The sequence below is a fragment of the Hemitrygon akajei genome, chromosome 1 (genome assembly GCF_048418815.1).
Source record: "Hemitrygon akajei chromosome 1, sHemAka1.3, whole genome shotgun sequence".
Classification (NCBI taxonomy): domain Eukaryota; kingdom Metazoa; phylum Chordata; class Chondrichthyes; order Myliobatiformes; family Dasyatidae; genus Hemitrygon; species Hemitrygon akajei.
The window spans coordinates 50360642-50379621 of NC_133124.1; the positions used below are offsets into that span (position 1 = coordinate 50360642).

At 41.3% G+C, this 18980-nt stretch overlaps 1 protein-coding gene and 1 long non-coding RNA gene across 4 annotated transcripts in view; one reads left to right on the forward strand and one right to left on the reverse strand.

Moving 5' to 3' along the window:
• spidr (scaffold protein involved in DNA repair) overlaps window positions 1-18980 on the reverse strand; it is a 266484-nt gene that overhangs the window by 123713 nt on the left and 123791 nt on the right. The window lies entirely within an intron of this gene.
• Window positions 12705-18980, forward strand: part of LOC140726447 (uncharacterized) — a 73504-nt gene continuing 67228 nt past the window's right edge. The window contains exon 1 of the long non-coding RNA XR_012098635.1: window positions 12705-13376. This is a non-coding gene — a long non-coding RNA (uncharacterized lncRNA). The remainder of the gene's footprint in view (window positions 13377-18980) is intronic.

Genomic DNA, 18980 nt, shown 5'->3' on the forward strand with positions numbered 1-18980 from the left:
TGCCACTTCCAACGCCTCTGTTATATTGGCTGAATTTGTTCTCATATTGAAATTTCCCTTTATTTCTATTTGATTCCTCTAAATCAGATACAGTCGGGCCCTCCTTATCCGTGGGGGCACTGGTTCCAGGACCCCCCGCGGTTACCAAAAAACGCGGATGCTCAAGTCCCTTATTTAACCTGTCTCAGTGCGGTAGACTTTAGGACCCAGCGCAGCTCTGAATCCGCAGTGTTTCTGTTCACGAAAATAATAACAATCACGATTGAAAATAAAGTAGAAGTAATAAAGCTAACAGAAAGAGGTGAAACACCATCGGTCACTGGAAAAGCGTTAGGCTACAGTCGGTCAACGATCATAAAAATTTTAATGGAGAATGTGAAAGGCCCTGCCCCGATGAAAGCTACAATTATTACTAAGCAACGCAGTGGTTTAATTATTGAAATACATACGTTTCTTAAGTGTATTATATGCATAGAAAGGTAAAATATATACTATAAACTAAAACAAACGTTTGACTAACTGACACTAAGTACTGGATGTACCTGTTCCGACTTCAAATCCAACTTAAAGATGGACTCAGGAATGGAACTTGTTCATAACCCGGGGACTGCCTGTACTTTAAAATCATCTCTAGATTATTTATAATACCTAATACAATGTAAATGCTATGTAATTAGTTGTTATACTGTATTGTTTAGGGAATAATGACAAGAAAAAATAGTCTGTACATGCTCAACGAGTGCTGGAGAGAGAACTTCCAGGTTTTCCTGATTATTTCATTATTTCCACTTTATTTTCAATTGCGATTGCTTCCCGTCAATGGAACAGAAACACTGCGGATGGCAGGTCCCGACCTCCACCGGCTCCCAAGGTCTGCTGGGTCCTAAGGACCACTGCACTGAATTCCCCGGGTCCTAAAGTCCACCGCAGGTTAAATGGGACAAGTGGGGGGCTGTGCTCGGTTTGGGTATTTGATCTTCCCCAATATTCCACGTGGGAATTTAAACTTGAGGTGGCAGTGTTCTTTTTTACGAGGTCGAGTTGCGAACTCAATATCAACCTGGTGCGTTCGGGAGTGCTCTGTCACTGGATTGAACTCGGGAACCTCCGTTCTCGAGCCTGGCGCTGATCTCACTGCGCCACCAGCCGACCAGAAAAGGGGGGGGGGGGGGGTTGTGGACAGAGTGGATCTTGCTAAGAAAAATTTAAGCCGAATACAAAGTTACACACTCAACACAGTGTCAATGGCAACGACTTAAAATGGTGGACGGCATTCTCCTTCCTCGATTTTTAAGTACAAGTTGTTTGTAAGTTGGATGTTCGTAACTCGGGGACTACCTGTATACAGTATGCATGTATGTATGTATGTATGTATGTGTATGTGTATATATATATATATGTATATATACACACACATACACGCACGCACACAGTGAAGCATATAATGGGAAACAGCAATTGTGATATATTTGTATTTTCAAATGGATATTGATAAGGTGTCACAAAGGAGGCTGGTGAACATTTTGAGTCTATGGAAATGGGGTAATAAATGAACGTGCAGTGAGAGTTGATGAACCATGAGAAAAATGAAGAAATAATTGGGTGCTTCTCAGATTGGAATAAGTGAGTAGTGGAGTATGGAAAGAATGGGGACCAGGTCCTACAATTATAAGCCTGTATCAATAATTTGGCTGAAAAGGTCAGATGTCATATCTCTAGTTTTTGCATAAGAACATAGAAGTTGTCTCCTCGGCCCTTCAAGCCTGTCTCACCATTCAATATGAATATGACTGAACTACTTCACATCTTAACTACACAACAGAAAATTCCCAAAGACTGTGAGAAGTGATGAGGGTTCAAGGAGGCTCAAAATGGATAGATAGAGGCAAGCTGAGTGAGTAGGGAACAAATTGTGGAAATGTATAAAGTGGAAAAATGTGAGGTTATCCATTTTGAGAGGAAAAAATGGTAACATTCAGGGAAAGGTTGTTATTCACAAGGAATTGGATGTCCTTGTAAACCAAGCACCTTCAGTTAACATGTGGGAGCAACAGGCAAATAGGAAGGAAATTGATGCGTTGACCTTTACTCTAAGAGAATTTGAGTGCAACAGTAAAGATATCTTATTATCACAAAGCAGCTTGCCAAAACCACATCTGGAGTATAATGTACACCTACGGATTCCTGATCTTAAAAAAAGATACGCTTGCTAAAATATAGATTTGCTAGACTGGTTCTGGGATAGCAGACCGGTCATATGAGAAGAGATTGAGTGGGCTAATGCTTTCCGACATTACCTCATTGAAAAGGCTCAGAGTAGGATAGATGCAGGAACTTCCCCCTGGATAAGTGCAGAAATAAGGTCACAATTTCAAAATAAGATATAAGATATTTAGTGCTGTAGAGAAAAGACATTTCTTTCCTTAGAGGGTGCTGAATCGAAGATACCTTCCTCTTTCCTTGACAGCAACTTTCTTTTCATGACTTTAGATGTGGCTCTCCATTTCCCCTACACCATCTATTCATGAACCTCCTGTACGGACCTTGTTTTTCAGAAACCCAAATTCATAACTTTTATTTACTTTACTTGTCATATTTCCAAAGATCTCCAATCAATTAGTCAACCAGGATTTACCTTTCGTTGATTCTGTTCTGTCCTGTAATTTTTTTCAAAGTCATAATTCTTGTAGAATTCAGCAGGCTAAATAGCATCTCTGGAGGCAAAAGATGTAAACTGAAGCTTTGGGTTAACAGCCCTGAATCAAGGAACAGAAGGATGGCCAGTACATAGCAGTATATGGGGAGGGGGTGGTGGCATAGAGGCTGGTAGGTGAAAGGTGGAGCCTGAGGAACAGGGAATGATAGACAGACAGAACCAGATCAGATGGAGGGGGTGGGGAAAAAGATGGGAGGGGTGAACAAAGAAAGAAAACTAGGTGCACAGATGAGTATAGATGGGAGGAGACCACCAAGCTATGGGTTACCCAAAACTGGAAAATTCAACATTCACACCAACTGGTTGTGAATTCCCCCAGCAGCACATGCAAGTTGTCCTTCCAATTCGGCCTCTCTGTAGCAACAGAGAAAGCAAAGAACGGACAAATTGGTGTTGGAATGGGAAGGAGAATTAAAGTGACTGCTACTAGAAGCTTAAGATGACCATTGTGACTTACTCTTCCAAATGATGCTCTCGATCCAAAGACAACTTCTACCTTTTACCTCCACATATGCTGCATGCCTACTGAGATCTTCTAATTCAAGCATCTGCTGTTTCTGGCATTTTTTTCCCCTTTCTTAAATAGTGGGTTACATGTGTTACTCTTCAATTCACAGGAAGAAATCAAACCTACAAAAACTTGCAAAATGTTAATCACAGCACTGAGTATCTCTTTCAAAACATGGATTTTGTGACCATAAGACATAGAAGCTGTATTAGGCCATTCAGCCTATCAAGTCTGCTCTGCTATTCGATCATGGCTGATTTATATTTCCTCTAACCTCATTCTCCACTCTTAACCTTTGATGCCCTTATTAATAAAAAAACCTATCAAACTCTCTTTATGCATACCCAGTGACTTGATTTCCACAACTGTCTGTGGCAATGAAGCCAGAGATTCACCACCCTCTGGATATAGAAACTCCTCCACATCTACGTTCTAAAGGGATGGCTTTCTATGCTGGGTCCATGCCCTCTGGTCGTATACTCCACCATTAATGGAAATATCCTTTCCAACTATATATGGGTCTTTCAATAATCACTACATTTCAATGAGAATTATATATTCAACAATACTCAATCAGATCGCCCTTTATCCTTCTAAATTCCAGTGAGTACAGGCCCTGAGGTATCAAACACTCCTATGTTAATCCTTTCATTCCCAAGGGATAATTCCTGTAAACCTTCTCTGGACCTTCTCCAATATCAGCACGTCCTTTCTTAAACACACAGCCCAAACCTCACAGTTTTATCAGTTTTTGTGCTCATCATCTTCATTTACACTTATTTTTGCTGGCTGATACTCTATTCCTTCAGCTCCCATCCTCACCAGACCCTTAATTCCTTAACATATCCAGTGGCTTTTCTGTATTAGAATCATGCAGCACAATCACTAAGCCATGATGTCCATGCTGATCACCTCTCCCATTTACCAGCACTTGGTCTGCAGTTTCTATGTTTTTGCAATTCAACCATTCATCCAGATTATTAAATGTTGTGAAAGTACTTCAGAATCAGAATTGGGTTTATCAGGTTTTGTGGCACAGTACAGTGCAATATATAAAAAAATTACTATAGGTTACAATAATAACTAACAATCTACATAAATACACAGTTTTTCAATTTTCCCCGTGCTGATATGAATTTCATCGTTTCTCTCCAACTTCCACCTTTGTCCTTAAATTCTCTTGGTCTATTTCTGACACCTCCCTCCTCTTTCTCAATCTCTCTGGCTCCATCTCTGGAGACGAACTGTCAGCCAACATTTTTTACAATCCTCCCAATTCCCATGGTTATTTTGACAATACCTCTTCCCACCGTCTCCTGTAAACATGTTTTTCTCTTTTATCAGTTCCTTCACCTTCACCACATCTATTCCCAGGATGCGGCACCTTTTCCCAGATCAGAAATGCCCTCCTTCAAAGAATGGGATTTCCCTTCCTCCACTATCAATGCTGCCCTCACAAGCGTATCTTCCATTTCCCAAACATCTGCACTCACCCCATCTTCCCTCCATTTTTACAGTAATAGAGTTCCTCTTGTCCTTAACCTATCACCCCATCAGCTTCCACGTGTACAGTATCATTATCTCCCCCCACCTCTTCACTTTCCGCAGGGATTGCTCCCTTGTTATTCCCTTATCCATTCATCACTCCTCACTAATCTCCCTCCCAGCACTTATCACTGCAACTGGCCGAAGTGCTACACCAGCCCATTCACCTCCTCCTTCAGCTCTATTCAGGGCCCGAACAAGTCCTTCCAGATGAGGCAACACTTCACCTGCAAATCTGGTGGGGTCATCTATTATGTTCAGTGCTCCCTAAATAGCCTCCTCTTCACTGGTGAGATCTGTTGTAAATTGGTGGACCTCTTTATTGAACATCTCCACTCTATCCACCAAAAGTGGAACTTCCATGTGGCAAAACATTTTAATTCCAATTCCCATTCCCGTTACAACATGTTGGTCCATGGCCTCCTCTTGTGCCAAGATGATGCCACATTCAGGATGGAGAAGCAACACCTTATATTCCATTAGGGTAGCGTCCAACCTGATGGCATGAATATCGATTTCCCCTTCTGGTAAAAAAAAATTCACTCCCCCTCCCCTTTTCTTCTATTCCTCACTCTTGCCTCCTACCTCTTCTCACCTACCTTTCCCTTTCTGCTATGGTCCTCTCTACTCTGCTATCAGATTCCTTCTTCTCCAGCCTTTTATCTTTCCAACCCACCTAGCTTCACCTATCACCTTCTCACTATCCTCCTTCACTTCCCCCCCCAACTTTTTCATTCTGACATCTTCCCCCTTCCTTTTCAGTCTTGAAGAAGGGTGTCGGCCCAAAACTTTGATTGTTAATTCATTTCCATAGATGCTGCCTGACCTGCTGAGCTCCTCCAACATTTTGTATGTGTTGCTCCAGAGGCCTTTTCACTCTTTCAATAGCCCTCCATAGGTTGGACCTAGATTTCTTGTAGGATTCTGGATCACTGGTCTTGAACTCAATAGGCCAACAGATACATTTAATGCCAGAGAAAAGTATACAATATACATCCTGAACTCCACACATCTAGCCATCAGCAGACTATGAATCTCCCGATTCATCCAGGGCTTCTGGTTTAGATATCTCCGGCATGTTCTCAAAGAAACACATTCATTCACACAGTTCTTGATGAACTCAGTGACAACTGTGGCAAGTTCATTCTCATCCTAAGGTGAATCCCTGAATATGGTCCTGTCCACCAATTCAAAGCAATCTGTAAGCTTCCCTCTGCCTCCCTTGACCATACCTTCAAGGTCTTCAACACTGGTGCTGCATCCTCAGTCTCTGCCTGTATACCAGGAGTAGAAGTACAGCCAGGTGATCGAACTTACCAAAATGCAAGTGTGGGATGGTAGGCATCCTTGATGGTGCTGTAAATGTGGTCAAGTATATTGACTCCTCTGGTTCCACAGGCTGACATGTTGGTGGTAGTTTCTCAGAGATTTCTTCAAGCTAGCCTGGCTGAAGTCCCTCATGATGATCAGGAAGGTATCCTGTGCCGACTTAATGTTAGTCAGGGATGTAATGTATGCTGCAACTAGGATGATGATAAAAGTTCTGTCAGAAGATAGAATGGATGCCTGGTTGCAGGTTGGGGGAGCAAGACCAAGGCAGAACGTTATGTCTGTGCACTATGATGAGTTAATCATGAAGCAAACGTGGCTGTCTACCTTTACCTGACACCGGTGTCTGAACTGTGTGGTGGTAGTTGAAGCCCTCAGGATGGAGTGCTGTGTTCTGCGTGCTGGGGGTGAGTCAAGTCTCTGTGAAGCAGAGTCTTTGATGTCCTTCTGGTACTGCAATCTTTCTCTGAGGTCGTCAGAGACCGTATATTAGCCAGGAGAATGGTAGAGAGTGGAGGTTTCAGTTTTATCTGCAGTCCAGCCCGACAGCTGCACTTCCTTAAACAATGGAAACTGCACTTGTGTCCTGGGTGATCTATAGTCTGGAGTCTGTTGATTTTAAGATTGATAGATCTTTATAACATTCTGAAACAATGTTGCTTACTGAATAAACTGACTGCCATTTCAGCTATAGCAGTTCTAAACAGGAAAATTTGATAATTCCCTTGGGTGCTGCACACAGAGCTGCCACTCTCTGGCACCATCTACCATTTACAGCTGCCCCCACCACCCAATCAGTGAAAAAGTTCTTCCTCAAATCCATTCTTATCTAATTCACTCTTGTTTTAGACAACTCTGTTACAAAAGGTTTCTTATATTTAACTTATCAGTGTCCAGCATAAATATAATGTAAAATTGTATTACATAATGGCTACTCTGCCTAAAACATCCTTGACAACTAGATTATCATTCAATCCCTTCTCCATGAGATTTTCCCTGGATTGCTCTTCAACATATTGATCTGGAAAAAATTCTCAAATACATTCTGTGAATTCACCTAATTACAAGAAATTTGGTTTGTACAGTCTATATGTAGGTTAAAGTCTCTATTATTGCATTACTTGTTACACGGACCTTTAATTTGCAAATTTATGCTGCAATAACATAACAACTAATCACCAAAAAGAGAAAATCTGCAGGTGCTCGAAATCCAAGCAACACTCACGTTTCGGCTGAGACCCTTAGGCAGGACATACAACTAATTAATCGCCTATAATAACTCTTACTAATGATTTGTCCCTTTTCTATTTCTCAACTTGACCTCAGCTGATACCCATCTATATCAAGATCTGTTACTTATCACCACTGTTCTAATCACCTCCTTTATTAATATTGCTACACTATCCTCTTCATTTCTGACAGAAAATTTCAATACCCTGGGATATGCCATCTCCAGTTTTGGTCACAATGCAACTACCTACCTTTCCTTAATGGCAGAGTGATATTTACTTCTATCTGTAGTTTTCATTTACCATGTCTCAAATCGCCTCTGATAACCAAGTCCAACTCCCGGCCTTCATGTGTGGCTTAGCCACTAAGCCCAGCAGAACAGTTTCTATTGACAGGAAAAAGGGCAAAGGAGGGATATTGGTGCCTTAAAACAAGTTGCTTTGGGCTGATGAGGTTTGTCAGACACGGTTGGCAGTTATCTTGGAGAAGGAAAGCTCTGATCTCAAGAGATGTACCTGCTGATGGAGGAGACTTCAGGAGTAAACCCCAAGGAAAAACCTGGAGTCCGAAGGCAGTCCTACATTGATTTTGACGCTGACTGGCAACTTCTGCACCACCACTGGTGCTAAACTATATTGGTCTCTGCTATTCCTTTGGATCCATCAGCTGCTAGGAGAGTTGGAGAAAGAGAGGTTGCTACATAGGCAACAACCTGTTCTCTATATTGTACTACAGTATATCTATATTGAACCCAACCAACGGAGGGCTTCAACTTTGAAACCCAACCTAGATATGGAAAACACTCTGCTGAACACCTGCAAGGATAACGCTGAGTTCACAGTTGCCTGTCACATTAATTCTCCAATTTGCTCACTTTCTAACTTTATCTAGGTTTGACCTAAAACTCTGCCTCTCTCCCCACAGATGCTATCACAATTTCGGTTATTATTTTTGGTTTTCCAATAGCAGCAACATTTTGCTTTTCAAGAATATAAGAAGGCATGCTGATAAAAGTGGTAGTCAAACATGTCAGTCAATACATTGGTCCCCTACTTGCTGCGCAAGATGCATTCCTCGTAGGAGAACGCGGTGGGCAAAGGAGAGGCAGTGGATGTTATCAACTTAAGATTTTCAGAAGGCATTTGATAAGGTACCACACATGAGGCTGATTAACAAGATAAAATCCTACGGTGTTATATGAAAAATACTGGCATAGATAGAAGAATGGCTGACAGGCATGCAGCAGCAAATGGGAATAAAGGGGCTTTTTCTGGTTGGCTGCCAGTGACTAGTAGTGTTCCTCAGGGCTCAGTATTGGGACCATTACTTTTCTCATTGTTTGTCAATCATTTGGATAATGGAATTGGTGGTTTTATGGCAAAGCTTATGGATGATATGAAGGAGGGTAGGTTGTGTTGAGGAAGCAATGCAATTGCAGCAGGACTTAGACAAACTGGAAGAATGGACAAAAAAGTAGCAGATGGAATACAGCATTGGGAAATATATGACAATGCGTTTTGGCAAAAGGAACAATAGTGTAGACTACTATCTAAATGGAGGGAAGGTTCAAACATCATAAGTGCAGAGTGACTTAGGAGTCCTCGTGCAAGACTCCCAGAAGGTTAATTTACAGGTTGAGTCTGTGTTAAAGAAGGCAAATGTAATGTTGGATTTATTTCAAGGAGAATAGAATATGAAAGCAAGGAGATAATGCTGAGCCTTTATAAGGCACTAGTCAGGCCCCACTTGGAGTATTCTCAACAGTTTTGGGCCCCATATCTCAGAAAGGATGTATTGTCACTGGAGAGAATCCAGAGGAGGTTCATGAAGATGAATCCAGGAATGCAGGGGTTAACATATGAGGAGTGTTCGGCAGCTTTGGGCCTGTACTTACTGGAATTTAGGAGAATGTGGAGGGATCTCATTTAAACCTACCGAATGTTGAAAGGACTAGAAAGGGTGGATGGGGAGAGGATGTTTCCTATGGTGGGGGTATCCAGAACTAGAGGGCACAATCTCAAAATTGAGGGGCAACCTTTTAGAACAGAGGTAAGGAGGAATTTTTTTAGCCAGAAAGTAGTGAATACATGGAATGCTCTGCTACAGACTGCGATAGAGGCCAAGTCAGTGGGTATATTTAAGGCAGAAGTTGATAGCTTCCTGACCAGTCAGGGCTTCAAATGATATGGTGAGTAGGCATGTGCATGGGGTTGAGTGGGATCCGGGATCTGCCATAATGGAATGGCAGAGTAGACTCAATGGGCTGAATGGCCTAATTCTGCTCCTATGTCTTATGGTCTTATCTGCACAGTAAGTGGTCATTGCAGTGTATATAAATATTTATAAATGCTACAGCACCTCAACTCTTTGCTAATTTCAGTCCAGCCTTCATTATTCTTGAATTCTGCACGAGAAACATTCCAAACTCAATGTACCAGGTTCCACCTACAGTTGTATCACAAACTGACACTCTGGCAGGTGGCAGAATGGGAGACGAGGCAAGCACACCTCCATGCCCTGGTGTGCCACAGGGGTGTATTCTCTCCCACCTTCTCTGCGTCTTCAGTTCTCCAGTGATCCATCAGTTAAACTAATAAAGTTCGCAGTCATTGGACTAAGCACCAGAGATGACAAATCTAGTACCAACAGGAAGTAAACAAGCTAACATATTGGTGCAGTCCCAACAACTTTACCTGAATTACCTCAAAACAATGGAGATATATATTGATTTCAAGAGAAATGTGCCTCTCCACCCACTCAACATCAACAACCACAGTTAGCCCCGTTTCAACATTCAGGTTCCTGGGCATCATTTTTTTTTTCATGGAATCTCATGTCTCCTTCATTGACAAAAAGGCTTGACAAGAGGACGTACTTCTTGCAACAGGTGGTAAAATTCCATCTTCCCCCCAAACACAGAAGGCATCCTCACATCAGCCATTACTATCAGGTTCACTGCAGCATCCCTCATAATATCCAAACACTAGAGTAAACTGTCTAGTCAGCCAAAAGGTTATTGGCTGCAGTCTACCATCTCATTTCAGGAATTGTACCCACCCTGCAAACTGCCTTTTCCGAAAGCTCCATTCAAACAAATAAAAATAAAAATTTCATGCTACCTTAAAAGTTTTTTTCCCAAGCAGTAAATCTGATCAATCATTCTAGTTAGACCACCCCCCCACCCCCTCTATCTATCATCTCAGTCACTGCATTGCACCGTAAACACCTCTAACCACTTTTTACAGTGCTGTTACATTGTAAATATATGCTGGTATTTAAGCATTTATAAACATTCTCTATAATTGATCTTTTATTCTTTATATTTTTTGAATTATGTTGTTTCTTGTAGCAGGTTGCACCAATACACCACAGCAAATTCCTAATACATGCAAATGTGTATGATGAATAAAGATAATCTTTAATATAATGTTATTAAAAGTTCTGCTGTGCTAGGATCACACGAGTTGCTGCCCTCTCCACTGCTATCATTGCAATGTGCAGCTGTACTGAAAATCTGTATGTGGGGTGGTGGGGAGGGTGTTGGGAGGTGAGGGGGGCTTCGGTTAACATTCTACTGGCACTTCTGTAGCATCTTGAAGCATTGGCAATACTGAGAATGCTGTGGATAACATGTTTAGTGAGTTGGTCACACAACGGTTTAAGAACTTAGGGAAAGATAGGGCTCAAGTGTCTAACAAGCACTAGCAGAGAGGTAATGTGGCATGTCCCTCAAAAAGAGATAACAGTCGGCCCTCCTTATCTGCAAGGGATTGGTTCCGGGACCCCTCACAGAAACCAAAAAACACAGATGCTCAAGCCCCTTACTTAACCTGATTCAGTGCAGTGGACTTTAGGACCCAGTGGAACTAAGGACCTTATTTAACCTGTGTCAGCACGGTGGTCTTTAGGACCCGGTGGAGCTCTGAATCTGCAGTGTTTCTGTTCACGAAAATAATCACGATCGCAACTGAAAATAAAGTGGAAATAATAAATCGATTGGAAAGAGGTGAAACATCATCGGTCATTGGAAAAGCGTTAGGCTACAGTCAGTCAACGATCGGGAACAATTTTAAAGGATAATGTGAGAAAGGCCCCGCCCCAATGAAAGCTACAATTATTACTAAGCAACGCAGTGGTTCAATTATTGAAATACATAAGTTTCCTAAGTGTTTTATATGCACAGAAAGGTAAAATGTATACTATTTTCTAAGACAAACGTTTGATTAACTGATGCTAAATAATACTGGTTGTAGCTGTTCTGACTTACTTAGTAAGAGAACTTCTGATTTTTTTCGATCCCGATCCACGATAACCTACGCACATCTTCCCGTATACTTTAAATCATCTCTGCATTACTTATAATACCAAACACAATGTAAGTAGTTGTTATACTGCATTGTTTAGGGAATAATGACTAGAAAAAATGTCTGTACATGCTCAAACAATGAGTGCTGGAAGAGCACTTCCTGGTTTTCTCGATTTGTGGCTGGTTGCAGAACTTGTGGATAAGGAGGGCCGACTGTATACTGCTTGGAATACTGTTGGGGGAGATGGCTCATCAGGGGAAGGCAGCAGTTGCCAGAATCACAGCACCATGGATGGCTCTACTGTATTGGAGGGCAGGAAAAAGTTGCAGGTCCATCATGGTAGGGGATTCCACGATAAGGAAAATGGACAGGACCTTCTGTGACTGCAAATGTAACTCCCAGGTACAAGGGTCAGGGACATCTCAGAGCAACTGCAGGGCATTCTGGGATGGTGAATAAACAGTTAGTCATGTAAGGACCAATGATATAGGAAAAAAAGTGGGAGGTGTCCCTACAAGCCAAATTTAGAGAACTAGGAGATAAATTTTAAAAATGCAACCGCAAAGGTGATATCTCAGAATTGCTATATGTGCCATGTGCTATTAGAGTAGGTATAGCAGCATAGTTAGGGTAAATATGGGCCTTGCGCAGCAGTATAGAAGGGAGCGTTTCAGATTCCTGAGGCATTGGATTTGATTCTGGGAAGGTGAGACCAGTATAATCTAGACAGTCTGTACCTGAGCAGGACTGAGTCATTGTACTCGAGGGATTGTTTACTAGTGCTACTGGGGAGGCTTTAAGCTAATATGCTAGGAGGATGGGAATCCACGTAGAAAGACAGAGGGAAGCTATGCAAAGACCAAAACAAAAGTTAAAAAAGAAAAATATTTGCATAGAGTAAAGTCAAATACAGGTGTCCCCCATTTTTTGAACGTTTGCTTTACGACACCTCGCTGTTACGAAAGACCTACATTAGATAGATAGATAGATAGATAGATACTTTATTCATCCCCATGGGGAAATTCAACATTTTTTCCAATGTCCCATACACTTATTGTAGCAAAACTACCGTAGATTCCGGACTACAGAGCGCACCTGATTTTTAGCCGCTGGCACTAATTTTAGAAATAAAATCATTTTTTTAAATGTAAAGGCCGCACCGGATTTTAGGCCGCACCGGATTTTCGGCCGCAGGTGTCCCACGTTGTAATATGAGATATTTACACAGAAAGATATTACACGTGAGGATTTTTTTAACTTTTAATTAAATCCATATGGTAACAAAAACAAATACATATTGCAAATGCTTTTTTTCGAACCGTGCCCGTACGCGGCTACTTTTAAATATACGTTGCGTATACTTCTTTACTGAACAACATTCCAATATCTCCTAACGACTGGTAAAAAATATATATACTGCAGCCTACCAGGAAAAGTTATTGATACCTTTAACTTAAAAGCAGAGTTCGCTCGGATCCAAAGCCGCTCGCGTAATGCCGCTCCCCCCCTCCTTTCCGTTTCATCGCAAACGGCATTTAAAAGCAGATTTCGCTCGGATCCAAAGCCGCTCCGCCGCTCGACCCCCTCCTTTCCGTTTCATCGCAAACGGCATTTTCCCACAAGACGCCGCGAAACCGGGTGTGTCGTCATAGCATCCCGCGATGTAGTACAGAAAACAAATATAGTTTAAACTAAGAGGGTAGGTAGCACAATGCTTCGAGTGTTTTCCATGTTGATGAGGGTGAGTACAAATGACTGATTTACAATAATTTAATTGTGAAAGTGCGCTTGATTTATCGTACAATTTCATTGGACCTCTGTGAACTACTCATCAATTTTATTGGTCTACTGTTACGAGGCAAAATGTTTACGAGGCGGCATGAAAAAAACCTTGCATTAGCCGCATCGGATTATTGGCCGCAAAGTTCAAAGCTGTTCAAAATGTGGGAAAAAAGTAGCGGCTTAAAATCCAGAATCTACGGTAATTACATACAATACTTAACTCTGTAAAAATATGATATGCATCTAAAATCACCCTCTCAAAAAGCATTAATAATAGCTTTTAAAAAGTTCTTAAGTAGTTTACTTAAATACATTGAGTCCTAACCCCAGCACTTTAACATATCTTACTCCTGGCGGTTGAATTGTAAAGCCTAATGGCATTGGGGAGTATTGATCTCTTCATCCTGTCTGAGGAGCATTGCATCGATAGTAACCTGTCGCTGAAACTGCTTCTCTGTCTCTGGATGGTGCTATGTAGAGGATGTTCAGGGTTTTCCATAATTGACCGTAGCCTACTCAGCGCCCTTCGCTCTACTACCAATGTTATACTCTCCAGTACTTTGCCCACGACAGAGCCCGCCTTCCTTACCAGCTTATTAAGACGTGAGGCGTCCCTCTTCTTAATGCTGCCTCCCCAACACGCCACCACAAAGAAGAGGGCGCTCTCCACAACTGACCTATAGAACATCTTCAGCATCTCACTACAAACATTGAATGACGCCAACCTTCTAAGGAAGTACAGTCGACTCTGTGCCTTCCTGCACAAGGCATCTGTGTTGGCAGTCCAGTCTAGCTTCTCGTCTAACTGTACTCCCAGATACTTGTAGGTCTTAACCTGCTCCACACATTCTCCATTAATGATCACTGGTTCCATATGAGGCCTAGATCTCCTAAAGTCCACCACCATCTCCTTGGTCTTGGTGATATTGAGACGCAGTTACCTGTTTTCACTAACAGAAGGTGTTATCACCGATACGAAAAAAGGCAGCGTGTGCGCCGAGCAGCCAAGCTCCTCCCCGGAACTGCATTCTAGCCGGCATTGCTTAAACACGTGCCTGTGAGCATCTGTGCTTTATGTCGATTTATATTGTGCATCCGTTAGCAAGATGAGTTCTAAGGTATCGGAAATGCTAAAAGAGATCATAAGGGTGTTACACTTGGCGTAAAACAAGACATGATTAAGCGTTTTGATCGTGGTGAACGAAGGACATAGTGAGTTTGGCTAAGGAGGCTGGATTTGTGGAAGTTGACGAAGATGATGTTGAAGAGGTTTTGGCATCCCATGACCAAGAACTCACAGATGAAGAGCTGATGAAGAGGAAAGAATAACAATTGAAATCGAATGCAGTAGCGAATGGCCTGGAAGTGAAGTCGTCTAGGAACTGAACGTGAAGCAATTGCGTGAGATTTTCGCTGCGATTGACAACGCTGCAATGATTGCAGAAAAGTAGGACTTTAATTTTGAAAGGGTACGTAGGTTTAGGACATATTTGCAGGATGGTTTGAGTGCTTACAAAGAACTGTATGATAGAAAAATGCGCAAGGCTAAGCATACTGTCGTTTTTTTCAAGCCTTCCACATCAGCCACAGCATACGACGAATCTCGACCTTCAACATCAAGGCAAGCAGACATAGAAGATAACCTGCCTGCCCTGATGGAAACAGACGACGATGAGATGACACCCCAGTCTCTCACCATTCCAATCTATAACGACTTGGCCTAACACACCATCATCAGTGTGCTCACTGTCTTCCCGATTCCGGTAAGTGAAACTACACTGTACATAAATTATTTCTACTTTATATAGGCTGTGTATTTTTATGTGTTATTTGGTTTGATTTGGCAGCTTCATAGCTTAAAGGTTACTGGAAAGAGTGTTTCTGCCGAGTGTGCTTGTGTGAGATTTTCGCTACGGTGGACAGTGCTGCAAAGATTGCAGAAAAGTATTCCTACTTTATATAGGCTATGTATTTATCAGATCATTCTTGCTTTTACTATATACTACTATTATTTTAGGTTTTATGTGTTATTTGGCATGATTTGGTAGGTTATTTTTTGGGTCTGCAAATGCTCACAAATTTTTCCCATATAAATAAATCGTAATTGCTTCTTCACTTTATGATGTTCTGGCTTACGAACCATTTCATAGGAATGCTCTACCTTCGGATAGCGGGAAAAACTTGGACAAAGGACACAGAATTAGTAGATTCTAAAAGGACAATGAGTGTAAGGACACTACCTGAATACCCATAGTATTCAAAACAAGGTTGGGGAAATTGAGGCACAAATCAGGACAAGGGGGTATGATCTAGTGGCCATTATAGAAACGTGGCTGCATAGTGGAGATGTTCAAGAATTTAAAATTCAAGAGTATCAGATAATATGAGAAAGATAGGCCAGAAGATAAGAGAGTTGAGGTCACTCTCTTAATTAAGGATGCAATCAGGGTGATGGTGAAGGATGATATAAGATCTAAGGAGCAGCATGTTGAGTCCATCTGGATAGAGTTAAGGAACCATAAAAGGAAAAATCACTGGTGGGAGTCATTGATAGGTTTCCAAATAATAACGCAACAGTGGCACAGCCAATTAATTAAGATATATATGATGAATGGTACAGCAGCCATCATGGGGGAAAGATTGGGGGAATCGAGTTGGTAGAGGCATTCTTGAGGAAAACATTCTTGAGAAGACGAATTTCAGAGTTGTTCGTTCCTTTTGAACCTTTGAAAGGTGAAAAGTTTAAGGGGAAAGTTCTTCGCTCAGAGGATTGTGAGCGTGTGGAATGAACTGCCAGTGCAAGTGGTGCATGCGAGCTCAATTTCAACATTTAAGAGTTTAGATAAGTACATGGATGGCAGGAGTATGAAGAGCTATGGTCTGTACGCAACTCAGTGGGAGTAGGCAGTTTAAATGGTTTGGTGCAGAGAAGATGGGTTGAAGTGGCTGTTTATACGCTATACTTTTCTATGACTCTATGACATTGTTCCATGAATTCTGCTTATTTTCCCCAGTGAAAACTGCCTACTTCATTCATATGGAACATACTCAATAATCTTTCTAGATTTTCCTCAACCATTCCCATTCTTGGCTCTGAATATTTATGACTGGAATCGAGTTCCAGTCATAAATCTATATTTTCCTTTTAATTGTCACAAAGCCAAGTCTAATATGATCAGAATGCATATATTAAAATTAATCTTGCGACAGCAAGAGACCAGTTGTCTATTAGTCCATTGTCAAGAAATATCACATAATACTGTGGAAAACCTCAAACTATTTAATATCTCCTTTACGTGCAGTCAGTCACATCCACTAAACAAAAAAATTGGAAACAACTGTAGCTTGACAGGAGAATGGGAAAGCTGAACAGATATTAGCTAATGAATTAGGCACACAGAGGAAAGCACACGATGCGTTGAAGTTCATTAAAAGCATTGCTTTCCACTATTCTGTAGCCTGAAGCACTACAGTGCAGTTTATGAGCTACAGTTCAAGATTTGCACCTTACATCATGAAGTGGGAAATTACTGTATATCCAATGGTTCTTAAAGAGATGCCTATGGATGGTAAAGGCAGTAGCTATCAGCTTCCAAAGTTACAGTTTACAGAATGGTCCCCAGAAATCGGAAGCTGGTTAATATAACTCAGTACTAAAGAAACCAGGGAAAACAGAGCTAAAGTCTTACATCATTAATAGGAATTACTGGAATCTATTATTAGGGAAGTGGTACAAGAGAACTTAAAAATATTTTTTTATCTGATATCTCTGTGGAATTTCCACCAGGAATGTTATCTGGGAGCAATACAGATAACAGCACTGCAAAGAATGCTTTAAAAAAGAATTATTTCCTCTTGAACTACATGGATCATTAATAAGAATATACTGTAAGAACACAAGCAAATGTAGACCATTTGGATGCTTTCATCTGGTTCGTCATTCAATAAATTCAAGGTTCTCCATTTTCCAGCACCATTTTCCTGTACTCCATTTCGTATGATTCCCTTAATATCTAAAAATGGCTATAATCCATTGGCTCCCACAGGAAACTTTAGGGCAACCAAGCTTCTTCTCCCAACCAGGATGCCCTTTCCAAGGGACAAAGGAGCCACATCATTGGCCTGAGTAGCCCCCAACTTTCACAGCCAGGCAGATATTTCATGCCAAATTATTGCCAATATCAGACGCAAATCTGAAACCATCCAAGGACAGCTCCGCTATTTCATCATGGCTGATCCATTTTCCTCTCAGCCCTAAGAACCAGGAAGTTAGGAACTGAAATACATTTGTTCTAAGTACAACAGCTAGTCACAGTAATGAGAAATACTTGTGGAAGGGAAGAATATATTTAAGTGGTTTATAATTGTGAAAGTTGGTGCTTCAAGGATAGCAGGTTTGAAAATTATCATGTGATTAAATTAGCACTGTGTAGTTAGTTGAACAAAATGTGAACACCTCCCCAACTTGCTATTCTGGTGAAGGGCATTTTGTCTTTGCTCATAACTGGTTAACTTATAATGTCTTCTGTAATGGCCCAGAAAACCAATCTGTTCCATCAATACTGCTATGTTGAAATGAAGAAAAAATAAAACCAGATAAGCCAAACTAATAATGTTTAAAAGACTTATGGGCTGTACATGGATAGGAAAGGTTTAGACTCTAAACTTGAGGGATATGGGCCCTCAAATAAGACTAAGTTAAATCACTGGTCAACATGGGTAAGATGTGCCTGCTTCTATGCTTTATTACTCCATGATCCATCTGGAATTGATTTAATTGCTGAAATAGGATACCAAAATTGTTGCTCCCAGCCTCCTCACAAGATTTGGAGGAGGCATCTAAATTTAGGAACACTGCCCCATAGACTTGCCAAAAAAACAGCGAGCCATAGCTGTACTCACAGATTCATACCTAACACACAACATGCTAGAATCTTTCTTCATAATCCTTAAGTGCAGTGTACTCCACTGGCAAGATGGTCAGTCCAGAGGGGACAGTATGGAGGCACATGGACAAGTTGTATTTAGTATGATGTGCCATTGTTGTTGCTCTAATTTCTTCATTGATCTGTGAATATGACAATATACTCAACTTTGAAGGAGTAGCGCACGGAGTCCTCAACATTGATTCCTAACTACATATGTTTCATACCATTAAGTCAAACATGGTGTATATTACCCTCCTACAGCTGAAGGATACTGCTTCTCCACGCTGAACAACACTACAACAATGCACTGAAAGTCACAAGGGCAAAGAGTGTACCAGGGGATTCAATTTCCATCATCACGAGTGGCTTGACAGCATGATGCCTAATGGAACTTGCCAAGTCCAGAAGGATAAATCTGCGACACTGTTACCTGCTAGGTATTCAGTGAATAAATCCGCTTAACCACCACTCTACTCATAGCAGATGCATATCCTGTGAACGTAATGATATATGATAATCCTGGTGGATCACATGAGGACACCCTTCACTGTTTTGTCTGTTAATACCACCAAGTTAAATAGGGTAGAATCAAAACATATGTACAGCTGAAAACCTATCAGCCATGAGGTAATGTA